Below are 5,030 nucleotides of genomic sequence, written 5' to 3' on the forward strand. Positions count from 1 at the left end.
GACGCCGAACAAAGGAAACCCTGGGCTTTTACACCCTTACAGCCTAAGGGCAGGAAAGTCACAGAATCACAGAACCACTCAGGATGGAAAAGACCTCCAACATCATCGAGTCCAACCTTTGAAGTCTGAGTCTGGAGGTCGTCGGCTCCAGCCCTGTCTCTGAGTGTAAGGTCCCCTGGCCGGGCCACAGGTCCCTGTGCCCATTGTTAAGTTCTTGTGCCATGCCCTGGGCACCTGGATGGGCCAAAACACTCACACCCAAGACCCTCAGGTCACACAAAGGGAGATTAGCAGAACACCTGATTAAAACTTGGGGGTTTTTTTCCCACCAGATGTTATTTAAAGAGGGCTGTCTGGCCCTGTTTTTCTTGAGGCATCAGCTGTGTACTAGTTTGAAAACCAACCAGTGGGAGGCACCAAGTCAGAATAACAATTTAATAGGGAAATCAAAAAAAAAGGCAGAAAACACTGGTTCAGACTGACAGAGTCAGGATACAACCTGACACCCTGTTAGTCAGGGCGGCAGTAGCAGTCCAATAAGATGGTGGCTGCAGTGCTACCGTAGTGGTAGATGTGGTTCTGTTGAAGTGGTGATCCTGTAGAAGGGTCTGCTCTTCCTCAAAAAAAAAATGTGTAGCTCCTGTCCTCTGGGAATCCAGTGGAAAGGTTGTCTGTGGTGTTCGGAATCTCAGATTATATCCAGGATGGAATGCTTGGTTCCTCCTTCTGCGTGGAGCATCTCACAATGGGATGATGAGTCATGAGGCCAGGTGTTGATGGGCTCATTAACAGAAGATGGTCCGGAGGGAGTCATGGGGCAAGGCATTGACCGGCCATTAACAGAAAGATAGTCCAGAAGGAGGAGGCAAGGAAACACTGCCCCATCTGGTTTCAACAGCTCATGAGGATGGTAATAGAATACACTGCAACCCAGGACAAGCTGCTTACAGAAACACACATAAATCCAGAAAGGGTAATGAAACCTTTGGCATTGTATTGACACAGCTTTTCAAACTTAGGCCCTGCTCCCCGTATTTCAGGTTACCAGGAAGCAGACAGAGCAAAGAAGTCCTTAATTCAATGCTCATTTTATATATGTCTTTAAATTGGTTGGACTACAAAAATGTGTAAAGGCTGTAAATATGAATGCAGAATTTTTTCTCATTCTACAATAACAGGTCTGTCACTGGAATACTCTTCATTTTCTGTGCAAACACCAGGTCCTGTAATGCAGGCACTTATATCCACTGCTATGGAGCCACCCACAAGAAATGGCCAGGAGAAAAGTATTTGCATTTTCATTCAAATGAAGCTGGCTAGTTTAGTTTGTTATCCATCTCCCTTAGAGACACTATTCCATATAAGGGTTTGTTTTCACAGACATTGTGATGTTACTGTGACGCTAAGCTTCTCTGACTAATTTTCAGTTTCATTTGTCCCCTCACACCTTCAGGTCTTGGAGTGTGTGTTGAATATGAACAGACAATTTCTGTTGTGTCACCTTTGATTTCACCTGATGCTCCTTACTTTATGCCATATAAATAACACCATAATCACACACTGGATAATGTCTGGACTTTGCTATGGTTTAACTGAGCAGTCCTTTGCACTTGCTGTTCTGTTGTCATCCAGAGTTACAGTGGGTAATCTGTGGCAGAAACGTTTCAGTCAGAACCCTATTAAGTTATTTCAGTTTCAGGGAGGTGAGGGCAGCATTTTATGAGCATTAATTCCAATTTGAAAAATTGGATTTTGCCAAACCAAGGAATAAACAGGCATGGGAGAGAAACAGATATTCTAATCTAATGAAATGAAGGCTAATGATTTCAGTTCAGCAAACTCTCCTGAAGCAGCAAGTTGGCCAGCAGAAAATATATGTTAAAAACAGGGAGACATTCCCTAGCATAGGCTTGCAGTAAAAACAGTGTGATTTTCATCTATGTGATGCCATTTCATGTTTTTCATTAATAAGCAGCAGCAAACAGGAGGCTGTATGAATTCATCATTGCAGAGCTAATGGGTACAAGAAAGGAGTTGTTTTAGGATTGAATCCACACTGTGTCAGAGTGCTTTTGTGTGCTTTATTGAATTACATCAGTGAGTATTTACTGTGATTTATATCAACATTTCTTGCAGAGGTGCAGGCACTTTTGCAATACAGACTGCATGCCAGACTTTTACAGTTGGTCTCAGATTTGTTGGTTACAATTACCCTTACATTTCAGTCCTTTGGAAAAATACTAAGGAAGCAAAGTGAAGTTACAGCTGTACACAGACTTTTGATTCTCCTCTTTCACATGTATATTGTTTACAATTTAGTCCATCCTAATGCATGGTTAAAGAAATACTGGTATCTCTACAGTTTATATTGGTTTTGTTAAATGAAAAAGCAAAAATTACTCTTGTCTGTTATAATATTTCAAATCTTGATAACTAAAATTGCCTAAAATTGTAAGTAGCAGGTGAAACTTCTCTAGTAAATTGAAAGATACCTGCATTAAACTGAAATTGAGAACTTTAAAGATTCTCATGGAATTTATGACGGTAGTTCTGTGTCCCAAGCTTGTCAAAGCTTTCAAGCACGGTTGCCTTATCCCAAAGCTTGCATTTGTGCCTTGCCTGAATAGAAGCTGCGCTCCATTCACAACACTTCTTGATAGCCACAAAGATGCTGTAGGGGATACTCCGCATTTCTGAGGTTGTATCTTGTGCTGTTGTGAAAGATGCTGTGCCCTCTGCAATGTTCTTGCCAAAAGCAGCACCTTAATCTCTGCAATTTCAATAGATTCATCAGCTTGGAGCGTCTCTTTGCCTTTCTATGTTCTCTGTGTCTGTGTGAGTGTGGATTTGCTGCTTGCTCTCCTAAATGTACATCCCACCATACAGCAGCAAAAAATCTATCCTGAGATCATTATACCCTTCTTAAGAAGCTGTGAATTCATGCTGCTTGAGAATATGACTCTGTCTGTCTGAAGTTATGAATTACAGATGTAGAAATAAAAGCTCTGTCCCATCCACAAAAAGTAATTGCAAAAGCTGCCCTGTCCACTAAAATTGACATATTCTAGAAAAGGTACAGTTTGCAAGTTCTTTTTAGTCCAGTCAGTCATTGAGGTGGTGATCTGTCTCACCTGTACTGAACAGGCTTTGTCTTTAACTTTCAGAATGTCAGAAATTTGCCCTCTGATACTCTGGTAAGTAGGAGAACAAATTACTGATGCTTGTGATAGTGATTTCTGTACTTTGGACTTTAACCCTTGTACCTGAAGCAAAATATTCTCCATTCCTTTGAGTCACAGCTTTTAGTATTACTGTGCTTTCATGATTTAGATTAAGAGAATGGCAAGAAGCTTTATATAGCTAATCTTTATTTTTGGTAATCAGAAGAAAATAAATATTTTCCTGTGAGTTTATTATTAACCACTCTTGCGGAGATTGGAAACTCTAGGCCAGGGTTATTCCCAAATTTTGTTTGCCTGAATACTGAGCTTGAGGTCTGTGCTGAGCACCACATGTACTCCTGTTTGGCCATCCTGCCCTAACTTACCTCCAGTGAGCCATTCCTGCCAGATAGCACTGTCTCCCACATTCACCAGAGAAAATTTCTCCTGCATTGCTTGGGTGATGGATTGAGAAACTTTTATATTTATGGACTGTTTCCATCATCTTGCCCATGAGCCATTTATTGTCTGCTTTATGGCATACCTAATATATGTTACTTATTTTGTGAGCCTTTAATAATTTGACAAAGCAAGCATTCTGAGGAGCAGGTAATCTTGGAGGAAAGAAGGTATTGACCTGAAGTGATGCAATATTTGAAAGATTTTTCTCAAAACAACCATGCTTCTACTATTTTCTAGTTCAAAACATGCACAGGAGACAAATTAAATTCCATCCAGCACTTCCAGCTGCAGACCAGGACTTTGCACATGGCAGCATGGCACAAATTCTGAGTTCCAATTTCCTGGCCTGAAATTCAAGTCTTTGCAGACTTCCTTGACTTTCATCATCTTTACTATGCTGTAAGAGCCTGGAGTGCTTTTCTGTCAAAAAATTACCAGGATTGAAAAACAAAGCTCTTAGAAACTATTCTAAAAGGAAGGTTGCTGCTGTTAATTTAATTCTGCTGATCTTTCTTACATACTAATGTGCACTATTTTCTACAGTAAAGGCGCTTTGTTTAACTGTACATTTGGATGGAGTCTTTGAATGAAGATGTTCTGTATATTCATTTCGTGGTGTCATATTGCCATCGTATATGGGCAAGTCCTTATTCAGCAAGCATCTTACACATGCTGCTGGACAGGGCCAAGAAGTAGCATGTGACTAGATGATGGGAGGAACACATTCACAGGAAACAGAAGCTGATATGTCAAAGATAATTTGAACATGGGTGTTTCCACTCTTGGTGGTGTAGCAATGTGATTCTTTTAAAACACTGATTCTTGTAGAATTTTTCTTTTTATGTCTGATGGATTGTTTCCAGAAAAGCAGGAGAACAGCCCTCCATTTGTGCAGTTTTTCACCAGTTAATACAAGGAGTCTCTTTGTTTAATAAAATCTTGTCCCACACGGGTTTTATTATTCTGTGAATGTGTTCATGGAGGACGGCCTGCCCTGTTCCAAATGCAGATGCACAAAATTGAGCCTCTTCCACTGTCATCCTTAAGTCTTCATTTCAACCTCCATGCACTGACTTCATCAGTCCACTGGCAGAAGACTGGAAATTAACTGGGGGCTGCAGATGGCCTAACTCCTTCTAAAACTGTGTGGTTTGACCCAAGAACTACAGGAGCTCTTGCCCCTTGGTGTAAGAGGGATCTGATCATACTAGGAAATGCACCTTCTATCAAGTTCTTTTAATTTATGAGGATAGTTTCTAGAGTTTGTGACTTTCTTTGTTGGTATCTGAGCTGTTACAGTGGGGATTCTGTAACACGATGTATCAAACAAGGAGGCCTGTGGAAAAGAAATATATAAGGACCGATTCTTGATAGATGTTTCAGAGATGTTTGTTTCTCCAGCCACAT

The sequence above is a fragment of the Corvus brachyrhynchos genome, unplaced genomic scaffold, assembly GCF_000691975.1.
Source record: "Corvus brachyrhynchos isolate BGI_N302 unplaced genomic scaffold, ASM69197v1 scaffold42, whole genome shotgun sequence".
Classification (NCBI taxonomy): Eukaryota; Metazoa; Chordata; class Aves; order Passeriformes; family Corvidae; genus Corvus; species Corvus brachyrhynchos.